Source organism: Aedes albopictus, chromosome 3 (assembly GCF_035046485.1).
Source record: "Aedes albopictus strain Foshan chromosome 3, AalbF5, whole genome shotgun sequence".
NCBI lineage: Eukaryota > Metazoa > Arthropoda > Insecta > Diptera > Culicidae > Aedes > Aedes albopictus.
In genome coordinates this window covers 325,087,786-325,115,724 of record NC_085138.1, presented here as the reverse complement: position 1 = coordinate 325,115,724, position 27,939 = coordinate 325,087,786, and the positions used below count along the sequence as shown (strand labels likewise).

Sequence of the window (27,939 nt, the reverse complement as noted above, 5' to 3'; positions counted from 1 at the left end):
TTCACGAGGAACTAAAAAACGCCATCTTTCCAAAACTCCTAAAGTCCCCAGCTTTCTTTTGAAACCATCAGTTTCTCTTGGACCCACAGCTTCGTTTAAGAACTTGACGAGCTTCACCGAATGACTAGTTTTTTTGTTTAAATAACATTTACCGCTTCCTGCAGAACCTTGGACAGTACCCGGACACCTCCGCTTTTAGGAAACCTGAGATTTCTGTCGATAGAGCAAGACAGAGCAAGAGCAATACTACAGATTCTCACATAATTCCTTTTTTTTCAGGAAACAAAACATTAGGCCATATGAATAAAACCAAGCAAATACTCTTTACTCACATCTCTGTGAAGATTCACATAGATTTAGTAAAGAGTATTTACGCAACCTTGTTCATATGGCCTATTATTTTTTTCGGCTGTCGAGTCCGTATGAAGTTGATCATCAATATTAACTTCTTTTCTCGATCAGCCTAGATAGCTGTGTAGTGTCGGTAGCGATTGTCTCAATTGGCTAAGAATAACACTACGGACCGCCTGTTCCGGTGGTAAGAATCCACCAACAGGTGACCCCTAATTCATGGTGTGATGCGGCTTTATGCTTACCGTGCCTAGGAATGAATGGCTAGGGGGGTCTAATAAAAACCTAACCGCTAACGGAGCCTGTGGAGTACCAGGGCGCCCTCCACAGTATGTAGCCCTTACTGCGCTAACCGGAGCAATGGTGCAGTGGACCTTGTGTTTCTCCGAGACAATCAGCTGCCCTTCTTTAGTCTCACTTGAGGCTAAATAAGGGCGGGATTATGAAGATGTTGTTAATTAGTTTAAATTTTCACCTATATGGTTTCGCATTATGCGATTTACACAGTGTATTCTGTGTATCCTCGCCTTTGGCGTTTTCCAATCGATACCGATTTGGTTTTATTGTTGCTGTTCTTTGTTGTGCTGCTGTTGCGAAGAGTTTAATCTTACCTAGTTTGGGTAGTGGCTACGGTTAGGATAGCTCAGATCAATCTTCAGCATAAAAGAACAGCAACGATCAATCTTTGCAGACTTATGCAAAATGGTACAGCCCAAGTGGCCTTGGTACAAGAACCTTACTTTCGTAAGGGAAATTTCTATCTAGGAAACCTTGTGAACCCGGTGTTTGCCACTTTCAGTAAACATGAAATGGCAAACTCGCGTGTCATGCCTCGAGCCTGTGTGCTTGTCAACAACGCAATAGTTGCTACACTCATCTCTGAACTAACCACCAGAGATGTATGTGCTATCACAATTGATGTATCTGTTGGAAACCTCAACAGGAAATACGTCTATTGTTCTGTGTATTTACCACATGATGAACCATCCCCTACGGATGCTTTCAAACAAGTCATCGCATACTGCACTTCAAAAGGCCTTCCGCTAATTGTTGGCAGTGATGCTAATGCTCACCATATCATCTGGGGCAGCTCAGACATTAACTTGAGAGGCTCCAGTTTGATGGAGTACTTAAGTAGTACAGATCTTGCATTACTTAACATAGGCAACCGCCCAACCTTCATGGTATCTGCTAGAGAGGAAGTGTTAGATATAACGCTTTGCTCTAGCAGAATTAGTCACGAGCTGACCAATTGGCATGTGTCAGATGAAGAATCTTTATCTGACCATCGCTATATCTTTTTTGAACATTTAAATGTTACTTCGCAAACATTGCGTTTCAGGAATCCTCGGTCAACAAACTGGGATCTTTATACTGATTTGGTTGCAGCCAAATTTCATGGATATTCACCATCCATTGACACTCCAAGTGATTTAGATGATGCCGTTGATACTACAACGACCTTCATCATGGAAGCTTTTGAAGAAGCATGCCCTCTACGGTCTGTGAAGATCACAAGAGGAACCCCTTGGTGGAACTCTGATCTGGCGAAACTCAGGAAACAATGTAGAAAGAGTTGGAACAGACGACGTTCGGCTGGTTCGGAGGCTTTCAGGTCGGCTCGCAAGGCCTACAGGAAAGCTCTCCGGTCTGCTGAACGATCCGGCTGGAAAAACCTTTGTACAAATGTTTCCAGCTTGAGTGAAGTCAGTCGGTTAAACAAAATCCTTGCGAAATCTAAGGATTTCCGGGTGAACGAACTTCGTTTGCCAAATGGCGATCTGACTTCCTCTGATGAGGAAGTTCTGGAATGCTTATTCAGCACACACTTCCCTGGATGTGTGGATATTACATCTTCGGATGATCCTGATGTCTTTTCTTGTAGTTATGATTCTTTAGCTTCGGCTCGGAGTATTGTAACTATAGAATCGATTGAGTGGGCTCTTAATAGCTTTGCTCCTTTCAAATCTCCTGGGGCAGATGGGATTTATCCTATTTTGCTTCAGAAGGGATTTGATTATTTCAAACATGTTTTGAAAAAACTACTTGTTTGCAGTTTTGCTACAGGGTATATTCCCAAATCCTGGAGGGATATTACTGTAAAGTTTATTCCGAAAGTGGGTCGTGCGTCGTATGAAGAAGCAAAGAGTTTCAGACCTATCAGTTTGACCTCTTTTCTTCTGAAATGCTTAGAACGCATTGTGGATCATCATATTCGTGATGTTCATCTGGCCAACGTGCCTCTTCATGTGAACCAACATGCCTACCAATCTGGTAAGTCCACTGTGACTCTTTTACACAAGGTTGTTTACGATATCGAGAAAGCATTCGCTCAAAAGCAATCTTGTTTGGGTGTTTTCTTAGATATCGAGGGTGCCTTTGACAACGTGCCTTTCGATGCCATATTGGAAGCCGCACGGAGTCATGGTATATCTCCAATGATTTCCAATTGGATTCACCAAATGCTCAAAAACCGATATCTCTTCTCGACATTGCGTCTAGCAGGGATTAGGAAATTGAGTGTATGTGGATGCCCCCAAGGGGGAGTCTTATCACCGCTTTTGTGGAATCTCGTAGCAGATACGCTATTGAGGCAACTCAATAATAGCGGTTTTCCTACTTATGGTTTTGCCGACGACTACCTAACATTGTTAGTTGGTATGTGCATCAGCACCCTTTTCGACCTGATGCAAAACGCCCTTCAGGTAGTTGAGGGTTGGTGTCGCCAATATGGCCTTTCGGTTAATCCGAGTAAAACATCTATTGTTCTTTTCACGGAAAGGCGAAACCGTAATGGCGTTCGACCTTTGCGTCTCTTTAATTCTGAAATTGATGTGACTGAACAGGTAAAGTACGTTGGAGTCATTCTTGATTCCAAGCTTTCCTGGACACCTCACATTGAGTTCAGAATCAAGAAAGCTTGTATGGCCTTCGGGCAATGCCGGCGTACTTTTGGTACAACTTGGGGTCTAAAGCCCAAGTATATCAAATGGATTTACACAACTGTGGTTCGGCCAATATTGGCTTATGGATGTCTTGTGTGGTGGCAAAAGGGTGAAGTGAGAACGGTCCAATCAAAATTAGGCCATCTCCAAAGGATGTGCTTAATGGCGATGTCTGGAGCGTTCTCTTCAACTCCTACGGCAGCGCTAGAAGTTCTCTTTGACGTTGCCCCACTACACATTCATCTCAAACAAGAAGCCCTTTCTTGCACTTACCGGTTACGGGTACTCGGTCTACTAGAGGAAACTCCTGTGAACCGCAGTTCAACACACACCTCGTTGTATCCACTTTTGGTGAATTGGGACAAAATTGTCCTTGCTCCAAGTGATCTTACAATTGCTTGTAATTTTCCATATAGGACATTTTCCACGAAATTCCCTTCCCGGGAAGAGTGGACATCTGGTTATCTGGAAAGAAGTATTTCAGACGGCATCGTATGTTACACTGATGGCTCCCTTCTCGAAGGTCGAGCAGGTGCTGGTGTTTATTCTCGTGAGCTAAGGCTGTATCAGTCTTATTCACTTGGTAGACACTGTACCGTTTTTCAGGCCGAAATCTTTGCTCTTATGTGCGGAGTGCAATCAGCACTTCAGCAGCACGTAATGGGCAAAGTAATATACTTCTGTTCAGATAGCCAGGCTGCTATTAAAGCACTTGCTTCGGCCAACTCCAGGTCGAAGATAGTTATCGCTTGTCGAACTCAAATCGAGGAGCTGAATTCAGCAAACGCTGTTCACCTTCTATGGGTACCTGGTCATTCTTCCATCGCTGGAAATGAATTGGCTGATGAGTTAGCTCGCTCTGGAGCATCACATGACTTCATTGGCCCTGAGCCAGCTATTCCGATATCGAAGTGTTGGATTAAGCTTCAGATTCACACCTGGGCTGTCACTCAACACAGACAATATTGGAATAGTTTGGAGTCATGTCGTCAAACCAAATTGTATAGTGCTGAGCCATCTCTACGGGTGGCGAAGTATCTAACTAATCTGTCTAAGCAGAATTGCAGCATGCTGGTCAAAGCATTGACTGGCCACTGCCGACTCAGCTATCACATGGCGAATATTCAGCAAGCTGATTCATTTGCCTGTGATAGCTGTGAATCCGATTATGGAACTTCGTATCATTTGATATGTAACTGTCCAGTTTTCGCGCAACTGCGTTTCCGAGTATTCGGTAAACACTTATTAAGTGAAACTGACTTCAGAAACCTGAATCTTCAGGATATTCTGTTGTTCTTAACCCGCTGTGGTAAAGAGCTATAGGCTCTCTTTCGCTTTATGCGTTATTACAGTGCCCTTTTCAGGGCGCTGTTTGAACCCATTGTGGTACGCTTGTGCGTTAGTACCCTCCTCCAGGGTATTTTTCCTATTTCCCTACCTGTCCCTATTCCCATCCAAATCCTTTTTCCTTCCTTTTCCCGCAGGTAGATGATGAAATAGGCTGTTATTTTGGCGATGGCACAAATGTCCCAAATGGAGGATAACGTGCCTCTGGAGCCGGCCTTCTGATACCTGATTCACCGAATGACTAGTTTTTTTGTTTAAATAACATTTACCGCTTCCTGCAGAACCTTGGACAGTACCCGGACACCTCCGCTTTTAGGAAACCTGAGATTTCTGTCGATAGAGCAAGACAGAGCAAGAGCAATACTACAGATTCTCACATAATTCCTTTTTTTTTTCAGGAAACAAAACATTAGGCCATATGAATAAAACCAAGCAAATACTCTTTACTCACATCTCTGTGAAGATTCACATAGATTTAGTAAAGAGTATTTACGCAACCTTGTTCATATGGCCTATTATTCACCGAACTGAAGTTGTTTTGAAATTAACCGCAGGAAATCGCGCTCATTGCGTTCTGCCGCCGCAGCGGCAGAGTTGTGGATTTTTTTAACTACATATTACCGCAGTGCTTCCGCATTCCGTTGCCGGCCCCATTGCATTGCGTTTCCCACTTGATTCTTCACCCAATAGAGGCTTGCATCAAAAATATAACCTCATCGAATTCTCATACGATTTGTAAACATTGCACTCAAATTTTTTTTTGAGGGCAAGGACGGCTTTATGGACCGACGCCGAAGGAAAGAAAGAGAAGGAGACAGTGATGACGTCAGCGTGCAAGCGCTCATTAACCGTTGTGTGTCCGACAAAAAAAACACCCTAAACAGGCCGACAAGGGTACCCGGGTACCCACAAATTGGAACGCGCATAATTTCGTTAACTTCCAACCGATTTTGAGTTTCTTGGCGCCAATCGAATCAGTAACACATGTATTTACGGATAGTGAACGAAATTGACCATTTGGACCCGTATGGTTCCCGGGAAATCCGGATTTCTAGGGATATGTCCTGAAACAAGATAGTACCAGGGGATTTCAGCACACTTCCTACAATATGTACACGTATTTATTCGGAAATCACTCAGAATATTATTTCTAGCCACCTTACGGTTATCCGTTGGGTTTCCTATAAAGTGGCCCATTTGAGACAGACTCCCCGTGGGATTCCATGGGATCCCGTGGTTCACCATGGAACCGTAAATGGCCATTTTTTGATTTCGGCAGAACCCCAGCAATATGGGTATCAAACTTCATGAAATTGCCTACGGATTGCATTTTTGACTACTTGAGGACTATCCGGTAATTTTACTTTGGAGTGGTCATTCCGGAACAGATTCCCCTGGGGAAGCGGATGTGGCCATTTAGTGATTTCGGTAGAGCCCCAGCAATATGGGTATCGCACTTCATGAAATTGCCTACGGATTGCATTTTTGACTACTTGAGGACTATCCGGTGATTTTACCATGTAGTGGCCATTCCGGAACAGATTCCCCGGGGGAAGCAGATGTGGTCATTTAGTGATTTCGGTAGAGCCCCAGCAATATGGGTATCAAACTTCATGAAATTGCCTACGGATTGCATTTTTGACTACTTGAGGACTATCCGGTAATTTTACCTTGGGGTGGCCATTCCGGAGCAGATTCCCCTGGGGAAGCGGATGTGGCCATTTAGTGATTTCGGTAGAACCCCAGCAATATGGGTATCAAACTTCATGAAATTGCCTACGGATTGCATTTTTGACTACTTGAGGACTATCCGGTAATTTTACCTTGGAGTGGTCATTCCGGAGCAGATTCCCCTGGGGAAGCGGATGTGGTCATTTAGTGATTTCGGTAGAACCTCAGCAATATGGGTATCAAACTTCATGAAATTTCTTACGGATTGCATTTTTGACTACTTGAGGATTATCCGGTAATTTTACCTTGGAGTGACCATTCCGGAACAGATTCCCCTGGGGAAGCGGATGTGGCCATTTAGTGATTTCGGTAGAACCCCAGCAATATGGGTATCAAACTTCATGAAATTGCCTACGGATTGCATTTTTGACTACTTGAGGACTATCCGGTGATTCTACATTGGAGTGGCCATTCCGGAACAGGTTCCCCAGGGGAAGCGGATGTGACCATTTAGTGATTTCGGTAGAATTCCAGCAATATGGGTATCAAACTTCATGAGGACTATCCGGTAATTTTACCTTGGAGTGGCCGTTCCGAGACAGGTTCCTCGGGGAAGCAAATGAGGCTTTAGGATTATCCGGTAATTTTACCTTGGAGTGACTATTCCGGAACAGATTCCCCTGGGAAAGCAGATGTGGCCATTTAGTGATTTCGGTAGAACCCTAGCAATATGGGTATCAAACTTCATGAAATTGCCTACGGATTGCATTTTTGACTACTTGAGGACTATCCGGTAATTTTATTTTGGAGTGACCATTCCGGAACAGATTTCCCAGGGGAAGCGGATGTGACCATTTAGTGATTTCGGTTGAACCCCAGCAATATGGGGTCAAGCTTCATGAAATTACCTACGGAAAGCATTTGTGACTATTCGATGTTTCTCCTGTGATTCTACCTTGGAGTGGCCATTCCAGGACAGGTTCACCGGAGGAACGAATGTGACCATTTAGTGATTTCGGTAGAATTCCAGCAATATGGGTATCAAACTTCATGAGGACTATCCGGTGATTTTACCTTGGAGTGGCCGTTCCGAGACAGGTTCCTCGGGGAAGCAAATGAGGCTATTTAGTGGTTTCGGGAGAACCCCAGCAATATGGGTATAAAACTTCATGAAATTACCTACGAAAAGCATTTTCGACTTTTTGAAGACCTTCCGGTGATGGAGCAGATGTGGTAAAATTCAGATATTGGCGGAACCCCATCAATTTCGGCATCAAACATCCATCGAAGAACATTCCTCACTTTTTGAGGAAATCCGGTGATCTTACCGTAGGGTGGCCATTCAGAGAAAGTTTCCGTGGGGAGCGGGTGTGACCATGTTTTGAATTTGGTAGAACTCCAGCAATATTGGTGTCAAACTTCATGAAATTAAAAATGGAATCCATGTCTGACTATTTGAGGACTATCCGATAAGGTTACTCTGAGATGGCCATTTTGGAACAGGTTCCTCAAAGAAGAAGATGTGGTCACATACAGATTGGCAGAACCCTTTCAGTATTAGTATGTATCATACTACTTGAAATAACCTTCGGAGAGCTCTTTTGACTGAATAAGAGACGAACCAGCCAAGGGCTGAAAGTCTCTCAAATAAAGATAAATCAATCAATCAATCTTTTGACTGTTTTGATACTATCTAGCGATATGGTATCTAAGGTGGTTATTCTGAAACAGGTATTTATGATGATTGCTTTCCGTAGGTAGTATGTATCATGAAGATTGATACCAATACTTCATGAAACGTAGGTTCTGGTTCATTGTTGCTCTCCCGGGAAACCTGTTATGAAATGGTCATTCTAAGGTAAAATCCCAAGAGAGTCATCAAATAGTCAAACATGCTTTCCGTTAGCAATTTGATGAAGTCTGGCGCCCATATTTCAGGGCTTCTGCAGAAATCAGTAAATGGCTACATCCGTTCACTGAGGGAACCTGTTCCAGAGAGGCCACCCTAATCCCAACAACACCAGATGGTACTGAAAAAGTCAAAAATGCATTCACTAGGTAATTTCATGTAGTTTGATACCGATATTGCCGAGGTTCTACCTAAATCACGAAATGACCACTTTCGCTCCCCCGGGGAACCTGTTATGAAATGACCATTCTAAGGTAAAATCAAAAGAAAGTCATCCAATAGTCAAAAATGCTTTCAATAGCTAATTTCATGAAGTTTCATATCCATATTGCTGGCATTCCGCAAAAATAATTAAATGGCCACATCCGTTCCCCTGAGGAACCTGTTCCGGAATGGCCAGTCCAACCTCAACCAATCTCAAAAAGTAAAAATAAACTTTCCGTAGGTAATTTGATAATGTCTGGTGCCTATATTGCTAAGGTTCTGCTGAAATGCCCCCGGGGGAACCTGTTCCAGAATGGCCACCCCAATCCTAACATCACCGGCCAGTCCTCAAATTGACAAAAGTGCTTTCCGTAGGCAACTTCATAAAGTTTGATGCCCATATTGCTGGCGATCTACCTAAATCAGCAAATGGCCACATCCGCTTCCCCAGTGGACCCTGTTCCAAAACGGCCACCCCAACCACAACATTACCGGATGTTCCTCAAAATGTCAAAAATACATTCCCTAGGCCAAAGCTTCCCGACCTTCGTTTCGCAACCTCCCAACCGCTTGCGGCCACGCTTAGATTATTCTGCGAAAAGGGGGATGACGATAGATTGGTCGCGAGAGCCAAGTTTGGGAAACTATGTCCTAGGTAATTTCATGGAGTTTTATACCCACATTGCTGGGGTTCTACCGAAATCACTAAATGACCACATTTGCATCCCCGGGAAACCTGTCCAGGAATGGCCACTCCAAGGTAAAATCACCGGATAGTCCTCAAGTAGTCCAAAATGCTTTCCGTAGGTAGTTTCATGAAGCTTGACCCAATATTGCTGGGGTTCCACTGAAATCACTAAATGAACACATCTGCTTCCCCCAGGGAACCTGTTCTGGAATGGTCACTCCAAGGTAAAATCACCGGATAGTCCTCAAGTAGTCAAAAATGCAATCCGTAGACAATTTCATGAAGTTTGATATCCATATTGCTGGGGTTCTACCAAAATCACTAAATGGCCACATCCGTTCCACCGGTGAACCTGTCCCGAAATGGGCACTCCAAGGTAGAATCACAGGAGAATCATCGAATAGTCACAAATGCTTTCCGTAGGCAATTTCATGAAGCTCGATATTCATATTGCTGAGGTTCTACCGAAATCACTAAATGGCCACATCCGCTTCCCAGGGGAATCTGTTCCGGAATGGCCACTCCAAGGTAAAATTACCAGGTAATCTCAAGTATTCAAAAATGCAATCCGTAGGCAATTTCATGAAGTTTGATACCCATATTGCTGGGGTTCTACCGAAATCACTAAATGGCCACATCCGCTTTCTCAGGGGAATCTGATCCGGAATGGCCACTCCAAGGTAAAATTACCAAATAGTCCTCAAGTAGTCAAAAATGCAATCCGTAGGCAATTTCATGAAGTTTGATACCCATATTGCTGGGGTTCTACCGAAATCACTAAATGGCCACATCCGCTTCCCCCGGGGAATCTGTTCCGGAATGGCCACTACATGGTTAAATCACCGGATAGTGCTCAAGTAGTCAAAAATGCAATCCGTAGGCAATTTCATGAAGTTTGATACCCATATTGCTGGGGTTCCACTGAAATCACTAAATGAACACATCTGCTTCCCCCAGGGAACCTGTTCTGGAATGGTCACTCCAAGGTAAAATCACCGGATAGTCCTCAAGTAGTCAAAAATGCAATCCGTAGACAATTTCATGAAGTTTGATATCCATATTGCTGAGGTTCTACCAAAATCACTAAATGGCCACATCCGTTCCACCGGTGAACCTGTCCCGAAATGGGCACTCCAAGGTAGAATCACAGGAGAATCATCGAATAGTCACAAATGCTTTCCGTAGGCAATTTCATGAAGCTCGATATTCATATTGCTGAGGTTCTACCGAAATCACTAAATGGCCACATCCGCTTCCCAGGGGAATCTGTTCCGGAATGGCCACTCCAAGGTAAAATTACCAGGTAATCTCAAGTATTCAAAAATGCAATCCGTAGGCAATTTCATGAAGTTTGATACCCATATTGCTGGGGTTCTACCGAAATCACTAAATGGCCACATCCGCTTTCTCAGGGGAATCTGATCCGGAATGGCCACTCCAAGGTAAAATTACCAAATAGTCCTCAAGTAGTCAAAAATGCAATCCGTAGGCAATTTCATGAAGTTTGATACCCATATTGCTGGGGTTCTACCGAAATCACTAAATGGCCACATCCGCTTCCCCCGGGGAATCTGTTCCGGAATGGCCACTACATGGTTAAATCACCGGATAGTGCTCAAGTAGTCAAAAATGCAATCCGTAGGCAATTTCATGAAGTTTGATACCCATATTGCTGGGGTTCTACCGAAATCACTAAATGACCACATCCGCTTCCCCAGGGGAATCTGTTCCGGAATGACCACTCCAAGGTAAAATTACCGGATAGTCCTCAAGTAGTCAAAAATGCAATCCGTAGGCAATTTCATGAAGTTTGATACCCATATTGCTGGGGTTCTGCCGAAATCAAGAAATGGCCATTTACGGTTCCATGGTGAACCACGGGAACCCATGGAATCCCACGGGGAGTCTGTCTCAAATGGGCCACTTTATAGGAAACCCAACGGATAACCTAAGGTGGCTAGAAATAATATTCTGAGTGATTCCCGAATAAATACATGTTCATATTGTAGGAAGTGTGCTGAAATCCCCTGGTACTATCTTGTTTCAGAACATATCCCTAGAAATCCGGATTTCCCGGGAACCGTGCGGGTCCAAATGGTCAATTTCGTTCACAATCCGTAAATACATGAGTTACTGAATCGATTGGTGCCAAGAAATTTAAAATCGGTTGAAAATTAACAGAATTATGCGCATTTCAATTTGCGGGTACCCGGGTACCCTTGTCGGCCTGTTTAAGGGTAAAAAAAATCAAAGGCCCCTCCCCGCGCTCCCCCTCGCCAACTAAGACTTTTTTCCACTTGATAACTACATGTCCCTATTTTATGAGATGTCACCGAGTTTCAGATCTCTACTATGAAGAAAACATATATTTTTCGACAAATAAACTTCAAAAAGGTACCCGGGTACCCTGTTGGCCACATAAGGGTTAAAAGGATGTCTTGGGATTGATTCATAAACATTACGCGCAGTTTGCGCTTCACTGTTTCCTCTGTCAAACGATGACCGCCGCCGTGACGATGGACTTCGTTGTCATGCGCGCTACGACCAACAGTAAGCAAACGTGTAGGGTTACCAGACAGTATTGCAATAAAAACATTGATTAATTTTACAAAATTTTGAATTTAAGATTGTGACTAAACTACAAAAGATACAATGTTGCACCAAAGGACAGTTTGGTAGCGCATCAAAAAATGAATGTTTTGTAGAAGAACATGTCTAATGTTTATTACGTTTTTTTCATGAGTAATCTATCAAAAAAGGTAAAAAAAAGGGGCACATTTTTAGGCACTTTTTACAAAAAAGTCAAAATTTCTGCACTTAAATGACGTTTTATCAATTACCTATCTGAAGAGCTTTAAAAGATAAAGCTTTAAGCTTCCTATCCATGCGCCAATTTTAAAACACATATTTTTCAATAACTCACTTAGCAGTGATTTCCGAACCTACCCGTAAAACAATTTTTTGCTGCAAATATAGTCTACTTTCACCTACTTTCGGGTGTAACACGAATTACCAGTCACCCTATATATTCAATCATTTGTAAAGGTTTTTAATTTAAATAAATAATTTATTACAAATGTATTCTCGTAAAACTTTTTTACCGACTTGTTTCAAATGCATTTAAAGAAAAATTGACAACTCCTACAAACAAATTTTATACGGGTGATTATCACAAAATAATTCTAAGATATAGTATTGAAAAACATCCTGATTGTGCCCTACATTGAAAAAATTCAAAGTGGATTAAAAAAAACATTTTTGATATCGATGAAATTTTTAAATAATTATGTTTCCTACATCCATACATCACAAGACGGGCGCTTTTTAGGAAAAACATTTGTCTCATAAAAATGGTGTTTTTGTTTTTGAATCGACTTTGAATTTCAAAAATGACTCAAAACTTGGCTTATTTTGCTTTAATCACCTATAGAAATCTTTTTTGTAGGAATAGTTATGTTTTTTACTAAACGCATTTGAAAAAAAATCGATAAAAAAAAGTTAGCCCTTATGAAAAGACAGTCTAGATATTTTTTGAAGAAACTAAGTAGAGTAATGCGGGGCAAAAGTTCGCACCTAACAGACTTCACAAAATAACTAATAGACGATAAGAAAACAAAATCATTTTTCTTCGTTAAACGGGTCCCTATCATGTTGCCTTCAAAACGTAGTACTAGATTTTTTTGCGTTCCTTTTGTAGTTTTAGTAATACAATTTTTAATACAAGTACTCTCATGCGAACTTTTGCCCCATAGTGGGGGCAAAAGTTCGCATTATGCGGGGCGAAAGTTCGCACCTTGTACAGGATAGTTTATTGGTGTGATGTTCATTTATTTCATGTTAATTCATGTTCGTCTTTTCACTCTAGCCATGAAATCTGTTTCCTTCTGTTCTTAGCATTACGGCCCAACTGGAATACGACCTGGTGTTCAGCTATTGTATAGAATGTGTTTTATGAAGACTTCCACAACTATTAACTAAGAGCTGTCCTTTCCAGCGTTACTGAAGTTGTCAAAATGCATCGTGGGGTAATCATAGAGATACATGTTGCACAAAATGCATGAAAAAAAAACAAATATGCAACAAAACTGTTGAACGGGATCGTAATCATCAATATGGTGTCAGTACGGGACCATCGATTGTCGGTATGGTGATGAGTTATAGCTGTCAATTTACAAACTAAGCTATGAAAGACCCCGGTAAAGTAGATAAACATAAGAACTTTAGAAACATACGAAAAGACATGACGAGGATAACGAAGAAAATGTTTTAAAATGTTTTTTAAGCCATTCTTCATTTCTTGATTTAAGTGGGTGAATATAAAGTTTGCTTACAAAGGAACTTCTCACAAAACTAAGTTCAAACCCTCTGCTGGAACGATTTCAGGATGCATACTACACATATTATACATATACAGGGTGTTAGGTTCCTGAGTGCAAACTTTTTAAAGGGTGATAGAGGACCATAAATGGTGAAAAAAATTGTTCTACGCATATGGTCAAATCTCAACCGTTACGTAGTTATTGAACTCCCCATGTTTTCGACTCTTATTGTCTTAACTGGCTATAACTTTAAAATGGTCAAACTTATCGCAGGTTTTTTTACCCTTATTCGAAAGATTATTGAATTTTCTATCAATTGGCATCTTTCAACCGATTGGTTTAGTTAAATAACTAAGTTTTCTAGAGCAAATAGCTTAAAAGTTGTGTGTTTTAATTTGTTTTTGTCAATTATTTTTGAAAAATGAGTAATAATTTTTTTTTCTTTAGCAAAGTTGTGGCCCCGTTTCACTCTACAATTCGTTCTTTGACATCAAACTTCTATCTCTTATCGTTTTCTTGCAATTTCGATTTAAACGTCGCATTTCAGATCATAAATTTGCAATCGTCAGTGTAAGCACCTTTTTGCGCACTGTGCCGCACATTTAAATCAAAATTGCAAGAAAACGATAAGAGTTAGAAGTATGGCGCCAAGGAACGAATTGTAGAGTGGAACAGGGGCCACAACTTTGCCAAAGAAAGAATTTTAATTTATTACGCATTTTTCAAAGATAATTGACAAAAACATATTGAAACACACAACTTTTAAGCTATTTGCTCTAGAAAACTTAGTTATTTAACTAAACCAATCGGTTGAAAGATGCCATTTGATAGAAAATTCAATAATCTTCGAATAAGGGTAAAAAACTGCGATAAGTTTGACCATTTTAAAGTTATAGCCAGTTAAGGCAATAAGAGTCAAAAACATGGGGAGTTCAATAACTACGTAACGGTTGAGATTTGACCATATGCGTAGAACAATTTTTTTTCACCATTTATGGTCCTCTATCACCCTTTAAAAAGTTTGCACTCATGAACCTAACACCCTGTATAGTAGTTTCTATACGAAATCATCATTGCTTCAAAGATTCTGTAATTATATTGATGTACTAGATGCAGAAATCTAGTGCGAACTTTTGCCCCACTGTCGAGGTTTTAACAATGTCCCTTTCTGCAAGAAGCACAAGTAGTTTATTGTTTATTCGAGTGCACCTCTCGAACTACTATGGAATAACGATTCTCCGACATCAAGAGGTTATGAGATTCTTCTTCTTCCGGTTACTACAAATTCTTATTACAAATGGTCCGAAAATTCTATCAAAACACCTAGAGACACATTTTTTCGCATAACTCTGCCAAACCATAACGAAATCATTCCAATTTTTATTGACGAGTAACTGACCTGATTATGTGTCGAACCCATACAGATTTGTTTGGGTTCTTAACTTGTGCTCAGAAAAAGACCCACTGCGAACTTTTGCCCCGTGCGAACTTTTGCCCCGCATTACTCTATGCAAGTGGCTTAACTAGTCAAGGTCTTTTCAGAAAATTTCATTGTAATCTGAGAGGGAGCTGCTAACTCCGAATCAGTGATGGAATGTTCCTCAGTGTGTGTGCAAGTGTGCGCGGTTTTAATTTGAAAATCGCTATTTCCTAAGAGAATACATTTGTAATAAAGAATTTATTTAAATATAAAAATTGAATTGATTGAATAAATAAGCAAAATGTCCTTGAATAAATGAGATAAAATCTCCTAACAAATTGTATTTCATTGGATTCTGGGATGATTATGACCTTCACTGGTTTAATTTTTAATAACAAAAGACACTGAAAAAAATCATTGGGACATGAAAAAGTTTTTGTTAGAAAAACTTTTTTCCCTCAAAAGTCCTCATCTTGAGGTGTACGGACGGTTGATAGGGAACATAATTATCTATCTTGAGACAAAATTTCGTCGAAATCGAAGATGGTGTTTTTTTTTTTGTAAATTGACTTTTAATTTTAAAAAAAGTTATTTTAGAATAGGACTCAATATGGACTTTTTCCAATTTTTTTTTCATGAAACTTGACGTATTTTGTGACAATCACCCATACAACACTATCTTGTAGGAGTAGTCATTTTTTATGAAACACACTTGAAAAAAATCGGTTAAAAAATTTAGCCTTTTTCAAAAGACAGTCTAGATAAATTTTGAAGAAAGTGGCTTATCTAGTCAAGGTCTACACACCCAGAAAGTTTCATTGTAATCTGAAAGAGTGCTGTCAACTCCAAATACGATTTGGGGCGACATTCGTCGTACAATATGCAGTATATCGGAAAGATCTCACCAAGTTAATATCAAACGTAAACATCCGCGCATCTATTTTTTTCCTTTTCCACGCCAATGACAAACGTGATCGATTATGTTGCAATATCACGCCATGCAGGAGCGATGCATGTACAACAAAGAACAACACAATACTCTCCTAGAAGGGTTTCCAGCTCTGTAGGAAAGTGTTTTTGTATGAAAGAATTCCTTGAAGATTTGTATTTGTGGGGTGTGAACAAATATTAGTGACATTTCCCTTCGGTGTCCTTCCCCTAGCGAGCGTCGATGGCAAGCAAGCATCATGACGAAGTGGGCTATGTGATGATACCGCATTTAGGTAGGAGTGCTAAGGGGCTGTCCATAAACCACGTGGTCATTAGGGGGGGGGGGGCTCGGCCAATGACCATTTTGTATGGACCAATAAAATTTTTTGTATGGACTAATGACCACGCGGGGGGGGGGGGGGGGTTGAAAAGTCCCAAAAAAAATGACCACGTGGTTTATGGACAGCCCCTAAGTGATTCTGCTGTAGTTTGCTAAGATGTCTGGGGACGGATTGTTCTGGTGAGTTACGCAATATTCACAGTATTATTGCAAACTTCGAAAGGAATGAAACATCGGCAGGAACTTTTTGAACAATTGCCCTTGGAGGACTTACCAACGAAATTCTTCAAGAAGCTTCTAAGAGAATGCCTAGAAGAATTCCTAGAAAAAATGTCTTAATAAATTCTTGAAGATTTGCTTGAAAATATTACGATGGAATACAGAAGGTTTAATTCTTAAGGGGTTTCAAAGTTCAGCCATCTAAATATTGTGAGAATCTAAGCAAAATTTGTTGTAGTTTCAGCCGTTATGACATATAATTGTCGTTGATATTGAAAATGTGTGTAGAACACTTACTTAACTAAGAATTAGGATCTGTCTCAGAGAGGCTGTATGAGCCCAGCGATGAAGAATGCGTCCTTTCTCCTCGGATGCGTCGTACGTGCTTCAACAAACACTAAACTGAACGTGCAAAAAAGGCAGAAAAGTTCCGTAAACAAATTTGTTCAAAACTTTTCCTTCCATCTGCACGGCGCCAACCGCTGCCGCCGGCCGCCATTATTGCATCGTCGTATGGCCGTATACCGCCATTCCGTTAACCAGTAAAAAACACCACTTGGGTCGTCGGCGTACGATACGGACAGGGCGGGTTAGGTTAGAAGAGACTTTTGTCTGCAACTATTTATCCGAATGTTGTTTACTTTTAAATGCTTCCTTGCTTGCAGCCAGCGGCCAGAGCGGTCTCGGTGAAAAACGAGTCACCCATTAGCAATGTAAAAGTCAAACACAATAAAACCCCATCATGTTTGCAGAGGGTAGGACAGCTGAAAGGTTCGGATTGGTTCACGTGGAATTGGAATCAGACAGAGCAGACGAAGTGGATGATTTGCAATACCAGTGAAACGAGAACTGAAAGTAGATGTGTAGCATAAGTTCAAAGGCATGCTGATCTGTACTCACAATAGTTACATGCTTATCTCTAGCAGGAATCTTCTGCATCTCCTCGACTCTTACAAGATGTACCTTAAATCCCTGGAGGATTTGCTGGACAAGCCTATGTAAAAATCTTTAGAGCAATCCCTGGAGGAATTCTCGGTGCAATCTTTAGAGGAATCTCTTGAAGAATCCACGAGGGAATCTGTAGAGGAATCTCTGGAAGAGTCATTGGAGAAATTCCAAGAGAAGTCTTCGGAAGAATTAATGTTCATCAATTCGCATATCATTCTACCATCGTCCTGTTTGTAAAAGAGGATAAATGAAATCCATCCATTTAAAATGCGAACGCTCGCTCCGTATCCCTTTATGCAACTTTCCTCCAGGTGGATTTTCAGCAGCAGGTACCCGTGGAAATACATTAATGCCCGAACAAAGATCACCATCAGTGTCGTCAGCAGATACGAGATATGAAAGCATCGACTCGGAACGATAAATGTTCCACCAGCCAGCCATCCAGTCAGCCAGCAGCTTGTCAATCAATTTGCAAATAGGCCTCCGCTCCTCGGGCACCCAAATTGATGTCCATGCATATTGCATATGTATCACCCACTCCAAAAAGCTAAGCCGGTCAAATATTTTGACAGAGTGCTATCCAATTTGCACGTCACGTCCCCGATGCAATAGATGAATATGTATGTCTGTGTAACTGACTGAATTCTCCAAAGTGCATTTGGGGAGAAGGCTTTTTCCCCCGTTCGTTTTCCATCCATAGGAGGCAATTGATGGTGATTCGTGTGAATTTTCAACCCATCTCAGTGATTTGCGTCAGTGACCGCGTCAGCCCGGTACTGACCTACCGCATATACATATATTGTACTGGGCCCGAGTGTGGAAGCATAACAAAAAGATGTCAAGGCCATGATGTGAACGACTTCCATATGAATTCTTGAATGTTTCCCGGAGGAGTTTCTGGAATCTCTAGAGGGATTTCTGGAGACATCCCTGGAGGAATTCCTGGAGGAATCCCCGGAGGAATCCTTGGAAGAATTCATGAAGGAATCTTGGAAAAATTCATGAAGGAATCCTGGAAAAAATCCAGGGAGGAATCCATGGGGGAATTCCTTGAGGAATCCCTGGAGGAATTCCGTGAGGAATCCCTGGAGGAATTCCTTAAGGAATCCCTGGAGGAATTCCTTGGGGAATCCCTGGAGGAATTCCTTGGGGAATCCCTGGAGGAATCCCTGGAGGAATCCCTTGTGGAACTTATGGAGAAATCTCTGGAGGAATCCCTGGGAGAATTCCCGGAGGAAGCCCTGGGCGATTCCCTCGGCGAATACCTGGGCGATTCCCTCGGCGAATACCTGGGTAAATTCCTGGAGGAATCCCTGGAGGAATCCCTGGAGGAATCCCTGGAGGAATTCCTGGAGAAATCCCTGGAGGAATCCCTTGAGGAATCCCTGGAGAAATCCCTGGAGGAATTCCTGGAGAAATCCCAGGAGGAATTCCTTGAGGTATCCCTGGAGGAATCCCTGGAGAAATACCTGGAGGAATTCCTGGAGAAATTCCTGGAGGAATCTCTGGAGGAATCCCAGGTAAAATCCCTGAAGAAAGCCCTGGGGGAATCCCTTGAAGAATCCCTGGGTAAATTCCAGGAGGAATCCCTGGAGAAATACTTGGAGTAATTCCTGAAGGAATCCCTTGCATTTCACTTTGTTTCCATGTTATTTCGATTTGTTATTTAATTCTTCTCGGGTTGGCACCATGAAAGCTGTTCAGCAACACCATCTGGGAGGCTGGCGACTGAGGCTACTCTCACCTTGTTCTACCCGCGCCCGAATCTGCCGGATGCATGAATATATAGTTAGTCCCATTAGAATACGGGTTCGGCATGGACGATGACGACGACGACGACGACGACGACGACGACCGATCCCCAGTTTGATAGATAGCACTCTACATGAAGTGAATAGCTTGCAATCCAGCTTTCCTTTTGTCTCCCGAGTTCCGATCCCGGCCGCCGTCGATTATTGGCGACAAAAAGTGTCATTTCAATTAGATCGCCCGAATGCCAGCGTCGCGTCGGCCGGAGCCGGTTGGCTGACCCGTACGGGCCATCTCGACCGCACCAGGCCACAGCAGTCCAATTAGGAACGCATTGGAGAACGAGGAAGCGATTCCACTAAAATAAGCCGTGTCAGCCGTTCGTTGTTGAGTTGGACATGGCTCGCGCGCGCTTTTGTACGAACAACAATAGGAAAACGTTACTGTTCGGTGAATTCAACCAATTCAACGGAATCGTTAGTTCTGGGTGCTGGGTGGCTGGACGCGACTGGAACGGGAATGTGCGTAACGATAGCATTCAGCGGAAAGCAACAATTATCGTGCAACTACGTAATGATTTGATGCATTTTCCAATCGAAATGGTTCCGGGAAATTGAATCATTGTGGTTGAAATCTGTTCACTGCTGCCTTTAAATTGGAATTCGGGAGAATGTGTCATTAGCATTGTTTTTGCCAAAATATTTCATTAATTTGTGGAAAATGTTGGACCTACGGGTTTGCAGTTTTGTAACGCGATCCACTTGGTGTGCCGTAAGGCATTGCGTAAATCATTTCACTTGGAAAAGGCATGCCTTTAAATTTAAATTACTTACCTCCTTATTTGTTAAAACTCAACATACTGGATGCATAAAATTATTTCTTTTTTTATTTTAAATCCTTTTAAAAAACAAGTACACGCAGAAAAATAAATTGTAAACACAATTAAATTCAAGTTCAAATCAACCAATTTTTCAGTTTACTATAGCGACAAACTGATTTCTAGTTTAAACTGAACTGTTCGATTGTTTGATAATACAAATATGTTCATTTGTCGATATTTTTGACAGTTTGTTAAAACAAACAGAGATATGGTATTTTCAACATGAAATAATGGATTGATTCAAACGACTGCACTTTTGCCACTAACAAACCCGGAATGTGTTTGTGTTGGTGACGGCAGCAACTGCGGCAGCTCGGAAATCTATTTTTAGACCGTCGGTAAGCGGATGGGGAAGAGAACGACTAAAAAAAAGACAAAAAATGCGGAACCGACCAACTTTTTGTGGACGCTGTCGTGAGTACCTGCGCGTTATCCACCACGGCCAAAGCTGCACTTGGAAGTTGGCGCGATGGATTTGCTACACCTTCTTCGTTGTGGCGATGTTGGGGTAAGCATTTTAAAGATGTGTGAGTGCTTCCGGAGCATGTTTATGGTTTTTATTTTGTTGAAACAAACGAAATTTTTGACATTATATGAAATGATGGTAATCGGTTGTTTTTATCGATAAACTCTAAATGAAAACAAAGAAATATAGCTTTGGTATAAGTAAATTCTCAGTTTGAAAATCAACCATGCGTTTTATTGTTTTAAACAAGCGCCATTTTTCTGCGTGTAGGTCATGACAAGGCCGTTGGAATACATTAGCCAAATTTCAAGTAAAAGTAATATCGAATTTGAAGACACCTCTGTCCCGAACTTACTTTCACACCTTTATTGTGATTGACATTCTAAAAATGTCACCGATCAAAATTATTTAACTTAAATTAGTAAATGCAACTGTTACGGTCGCCACGTAATATCCGGTTTTTAGTGGATTAAAAAAGTAGGACTCGATGTGGTCTCCTTGAGAGAACAAATTATTTGTTAGTAATTGCGTAGCTGATTGAATAGGAAGTATATCCTCTCCTCTGATGGACAAAGACAGGTCAATGCCAGAGATTCCTAGTACAAGCCTTGAGAAAGTGCTTTTTGATCAGGAACATTGTTACGGTCGCCATGTAATAACAAATTTTGTGGATGACAATGAGGAAGCGGTGGGATTCCCTTGAAATGACTAGAAGAAAAAGACGACGACATTCTGCATATTGAATGTTCAGTGATCTTCTTATTTTTTTTCTTTTCGTCTAATTTGCCTGCGGTGCACAGTTTGCAAAATACTGACGTATTAGATTGTGTCTGAGTTTAGGTTTCTTAAAGTTAAAATACCTACTCGGAACCTCTTATTTCCAATGAAATTGACTAAAACTACAGTGACTTCGTTAAGTCATCATATGATGCCCCTGAGGATTAGAAATTCCAGAATAAAGCTATAAAAGCAACTAACGCTGTGAACAAAAGGCAACCTGCCATAAAAAATATGATTACAGAATTAATTGACTGTTGCACGAACCACAAATGAAACCTCCTCATCCTGTCATCGGAAATTGTTATCCACCAAGGTAACATAGCAAAACAAAATATGTTTTGTGTGGCAATACGTGATGTCCTATTTTATTACGCATTTGTAGTGTTCCTCTATAAGATGTTTAATTTTCGTCACTTTTTTCAAAACAAGAGATTTGTCGAACAAACAAAGTCATTGCGGATAGTTTTTTACATCGACTGGGTGTGAAAAATATTGATTTTGCGAATGTAATTCGTAAAGTTGTTTATGTACATATCATTTGCATTTTTATTGTAAAATTATGCGCAATTGATTGTATACATTGTATACATTGTATGTAGATAGATCAAATTTCTCCAATTTCATAAACCAGTTATTATTGATTGTAATTAATTTATTTCTTTCATTTTCTATTTACAGGTAAATAATTTGTTAAAGTATAAAATTTCTAAAATTTCTCCTGGAGATTCCGGTCCCTCCGACATGTTTCCAAGCTTCGGACGTTTTGTTCGGAATTCTACCTTGAGAATCTTCCGGGATTACTGAATTCCATTCCAACCGATTTCTTCTAGAATTTTTCACGAGAATTCTACAGAATTTCTTTCCAGAATTTCTTCCATAGGTTCTACCGGTATTACTCCCAAAGCCCTTCGAGGGATTTTCCCAGAATTTCTGCTGCACTAGCGTTTACCCCAAGAAAATTTTCGTGCAATTTCTTCCACGGTCTATCGCGAGATCTCCACAAGAGTTTCTCTCAAAATATCTCTCGGATGTTGATACGGAATGCTCCTGGAGTTTCTCTTGGGCAGAGATGGCATGCTCCTCAGTGTGAGTGCAAGTGTGCGCTGTTTGAATATGAAAATGAGCTGCACTGTGCACATTTTCAGTGCGGAATGCCATCCCTGCTCTTGGGGTTCCTCTTGAGCATTTCCCGCGATTCCTTCCGGTGTTCCTCTTGGGACCTCCCGAAAAGATTTCCCGGGATTTCTCCCAGAGTTTCTACAGGCGTAATTCTTGGTATGTCTACTAGAAATCTTCCAAACATTTCTTATGGAGTTTTTCACGTTTCAGTTTCTGAATTTCTTCAAAAATTTTCCGAAATTTCCATGAGCTTTTTTCACAGTTTCTCTTGGAATTTCTACAGGAATTTCAGCCGGAATATTTCCTAATGGTTTGTGCGGAGCTTCCATTGAAGTTCCATCTGCAATTTCTCTCGGAGTTTTTCCCAGTCCACTCAGATGATTTCTCCAGTGTTGGGCCTGGGATGTCTCTCAGGAATTTCTCCGAAGAGCCGGCCTTCTGATACCTGATCCCGAGATACTGAGTGCTCCTTTTGTGATTTCTTCAATAGTTGCTCCTGGACTTTTCCCGGAGTTGCAGGGATAGAAGTATTAAGCGAAATAACCAAAATAATCGATACATATCACCCGTTTGTATTCAAAACTGTTAATATGCTATCGTAATTTCCAGTTTTCCGTAAGATTTTCATCGAAATCCCAACATCACTACAAAACCAGCACATTTCTTTGTTAAAGAATCGGGTCAAAACCTGCATTTAATTAGCACTAATGGCGCATACACGGCAGATTAGCATCTAATGACCTGATGTAAAGGCGCATATAATGCCAAATGAATGCCTTTTTAACTGCTTATTGGTTGCCTGGGTCATTATCACTAGTAAACTTTATTTTCACATTTTCATTCGCCATCGCCACATTCGCCAAATTGCATTTCAGAGCACTGTATATTTGAACATCTTCACTGTCAAATCAACAGCAATTCTGCTAGCGAAAAAATACCCTGAAGAACTCTGAGAAAAACCTGGAAAGATCTCAGACAGTTTTTTTTCTTTTGTTTTTGAAGGAGTTTAAAAAAATGTTGGATAAATTCAGCAATTTGGATCTGGATGATGAATCTTACCCATTTTCATTTTACTGAACTTTTGATGATATTTCTGTACATATAGTTTTTTTTATTACCTATATAAACTTTACAAAATTTGAGCTTATTTTTCAATTGAACAGGGAGTGTTCATAAACCACGTAGACCAATATTTGGCCATCTCAGACACCCCCCCCCCCTCCTCTCGTAGACTTTTGTCCATACAAAAAATTAAAGATTGTATGGAGCGTAGACTTTGGCCAGACCCCCCTCCTCCCCAAAAAGTCTACGTGGTTTATGAACAGCCCCTAAGTGATACAAAACCTGCATTCGAGTAAAAGATGTTTAAAGTTTTTCATCAATTTTTCATCCCATACAAAATGTATGGAGATTGAAATCGACCCATTTTACCGATTTATTGTAATTTTTCTAATCATTGTAGGATTATCCTTAAAAAACTTCCTAAATGCTTGAAATCTAAAGATTTTTTTATATGCTCAGCTCAAAACCGACAAACAAGTCACTTACTCCCTTCGCATCTGGGCCCCTCAATTTCAATTCATAACTGAAAAATAAGCACATATTTCATAAAATTTAATATTTTTCGAAAGCTTTATAGAAATTTCCTCAAAAAATAGGTGAAAAATTTATAGGAAAGTGCGCAAGATTTATTATCTACGAAATTCCGTCAAATCGATGAATTGAAATTGGATTCATAACTCCTCCTCCCCGTGTTAAATGAGCATTTCCACAGATATTTCCTGAGAGCTTCCTCTGCCAAATGACCATTTTACATGAGTAATATCGTTGTAGCGTGCATGGATGGAGATATTCTATAGCCAAGGAAATCAAGGAAATTTCCATAAGGAACCCATCACCCTCAGCATGGTTTTGCTGAACACCCTGGGATATCCTGGAATTTTCTCTGACAATTTCAGAAAGATATTTCTACAAGAACGCTCTGTGGATTACTACAGCGATTTTGCTATATTTTTTAGAAAGAATTTGTGAAAAAAAAATGGAATGGCAATACGTTTCCAAATTCACTTGGAGAAAGCTTACCATAATGAGCTTGAGCTTGAGCTTGATTGACCGCCCACAGTTGCTACTCCAGTATCGCCAGATCAGCTACACTCACACGCTCGCGTCAGAATACTCATTTTTTCATTGCTATCTCTGTCGCTCTTCAAGAGGCTCCATTTTAAAATACTCATTTATAAGTTGGGCCGCCCAACTTGAAAATGGGTATTTTTAAATGGAGCCTTTTGAAGAGCGACAGAGATAGCAATGAAAAAATGGGTATTCTGACAGGAGCGTGCACACAAGAAACCTTGGGACTAACAGACGTCTTCAGTGTGTGAGCGTTGGTGGTCTTGTATTTTTAGGCGACAATGGCGCCTGCTGCGTCAGGTTGCAGGTCAATGGGGAAGGGGAGGGAAGTGATGATTGCAATCGCTTACCCACATCAGGCCGTTGAATCCTCTGCGCCTGCACAAAGGTCATGCGGATGTTGGTGTGTTGGTGGGAAATGTTTATTTTTGGCAATGGATCATGCATTGATGCAAGGGTGCCAGGCGTAAAGCGATAGATTGTGTGAAGATTACTGTGAAGCGGCACAGTCCGTTTGGTTGCATAACTTGTAGGCGTTATATGATAGATTGACACTGTGCTGTGATGAAAGTTGGAAGGAATGGAAACGGTTTTTTTTTCAATGCGTTTCTGGTTCTAGTGATCGCTACGAACATACAAATATACATGAGATGTATATGTAGGACAGATAGAGTGAGAGAGAAAGTAGATAGAAAGATACAAAGTAGGAGGAAAGGGATGAGCCAGGGATTGAACCCAGGACCTTCTGCCTATGAATCAGAAGCGGTAGCCACTAGACCACCAAGCTCGTCGTCACTTGGAGAAAGCTTGCCATAATCAAGATAAACTCGGCAATTAGTTCATGACAGTTCAAAGTTCTTTTTTCTATAAGACTCTCGTGGATTTGATACGAATTTATTCTCAGTATCGCTCGGATTTGTCCTGAATTTTTTCCACGCTTCTCGTAACAACCCTGTATATGCCAAACCTCATTTCTTTTCACTAAATCGCAAAAAGAGTCCTCAAGTTATACTGCGAAAATGTGTCTACTTAGGATCATCCGCATCGCAGAAATGGTGGGAACAGGCGCCATCTTGGGCAACGCCTTACTGGTAGTGGCATAAAATCTCCGCTTGACGGACACGCTGAGGGTGCACTGCGTCAGCGGGGTGAAGTTTTGCTAATGCACGAAGAAGGTTAAGATATACATCCCGAGCAGAAGGGCATACCTTACAAATACCATGCGAAAGCAACATGTGCTCTAATACCTTAAATTGTTATTGCTGCGTTATTCTACGAAATGTTATGAGATCATCACAATAACAGTTGGAGGTATTTGAGCAGAGTTTGGTATTGATGTATTATTTGTTGGCTCAGCGGTGAAAATAACCGAATAACAAGATTTGTTATTACATCATGAAGTCATCGTACAAATGAAACATTTAATAACAAGAAATGTTATTAGTTTGTTATTCAATAACTTTGGGATAACAAATACAGCACTTGAAATTTTGGGTATGCATTCATTATTGAAATAACAAGACTTGTTATTTTCTAGGTATTATTTATACTAAATTTTGGTATTCGTTTTTGTTATTTTGCCTCTTATTACCACCTAATGAAGGGCATATCAAGGTATAGTAGTATTTAAGATAAATACCTTGATATGTTATTCACTTGTTATTTTCTTCTGCTCGGGATACCAGTACTGAATATCAGCCAAAAGTATACAAGTTTCGATTAACCAGGAAAAAAGATTCAAAAATGCTCAAACTGTAGCCCATCTAAAGACGGGGTTAGTTATCTAAATAGCCCGATACCATATGTGTGCACTTATTGACTAATCTGTTACCTTGCCAGAAGTTCTATCAGCACCGTCCACATCGTTCAGCATGTTTTTTTTTTTTTTGGTTAAACTACACTTCTAATCGTAGTTTGCTCCCAACTCTCAGTAGTGATTATTTTCACGCCCAGTTGAGCTTTGGTAAACATCTTGAAGATGTCTGTTCGCCACCTGGTAAAGGTAATCTTCTTCATCGCAAGTACCACTTGCTGCTACTGCGCTGCCCCTCAAAATGGGACGGACGGAACTCAAACAAAACACTCCAAAGCCAAGCCACACTGTCTCTTAATTTTGGTTTACCTTCATGGAAGCGGTTCGGTTAGCATAAAGCCTCCTTCATCAGATCAGAGAGCACCACCATGTTGTTGTAGGGGCGATGTAATTAAGATTACAACAAGCTATAGTGACGGCCACCTAGTGCTCCATTAGTTCAAACAACAAACCGCCCGTTTCCCCAACTACTGTTTGCCGAGGCTTGAGCATCCAGATTAGTTACTGTTTGTAACCCGTCTCCTGTCTCGAACGGGATAGGACCATAAATCGTGACTGTTTGGCCATGCTACGCCGTCGCTGCTGCTGTGCGTTGCGGGTGAATCTTCACTAAAAGGCTTGCAAACATAAAATGCCTCCCACAACCCGAAGGAAGAATTTCAAGGAAGAACCGCAGGATATGGAGAAAGTTTCAACGCTGCTGTTATCTGGTAAACTTGCTTTTGTGCATTAGATATTTACACAAAAGAAGGCACCACCACCGCCGCCAACTAACCAACAAAACAGCTTGTACCACATTACTTCTTATCGTACGATCAATAAATTTGGTAAAATTATTGCTCTACTTACAAACCGCTTTCACTTCACTTATGGTGGGGGGCTCGGACGCGAGGTGGGCTTGTGATGGAAGGGTTGAGTTTTGGAGTCATTTAGAACTTGTTGTTTAGAACAGAGGTTTCCAATTGGAGGTGAATCAATTCCCGAGGAGAGCTTCCATCTTCTAATCTACAAACTAAAATTTACGACGTTTCAGGCATGTAGGACATGACAAAGCCTCACCCAGCTGAAATTTCAATATCAATATTTTTGACGATATTTGCGTTTCCTTTAATATCTCTCTATTTAGGATTTCTGGCACTAATTCCTCCAGGTTTTTCTCGGGAATTACTTCAGGGATTTCGTTAGATTTTTGTATCTGTATTAACGAGATGTTACCAGCCCCCCCCCCCCTCCCCTCACCCCCGAAAGAAGAACACATTTTTGTGAGTATGTCGGGAGTGGGATTCGAACCTAGGTCCTCGGCGTGATAGTCAAGTGTTCTAACCATCACACCAGGTCCGCTCCACAAACGTTGGAAATCGCTTTAGGGATTCCTACAGGGTTTTTTAGGGATTCCTTTAACAATTTCTTTGCAGATTTCTTTAGGGATTATTTCAAGGAACCAAGTTATTTCTTTGCGATTTTCTCAAGAGAATCCTTTTGAATTCCCTCCAAGAATTCTGTTAAGAATTCTCCCGAAGATTTTTTGGAATTTGTTTAAGAATTTTTCTAGGGGTTCATACGTTAATTAATCCTCCAGTGACTCCATTTGGAATTCCACCAGGGATTCTATTGGGAATCCCTTCGGGAATTTCTTCAGATTTTTTTTTAAGGATTCCTTTACGATTTTTTCAGAGATCCTTTCGTCAATTCTTTCAAATATCCAGCCTTC

The 27,939-nt window shown here is 41.0% G+C and overlaps 1 protein-coding gene across 10 annotated transcripts in view; it reads left to right on the top strand.

The window, feature by feature from the left end:
- LOC109623365 (low-density lipoprotein receptor-related protein 1) overlaps positions 1–27,939 on the top strand; it is an 880,389-nt gene that overhangs the window by 765,270 nt on the left and 87,180 nt on the right. The gene's annotated exons all lie outside the window — the stretch shown is intronic.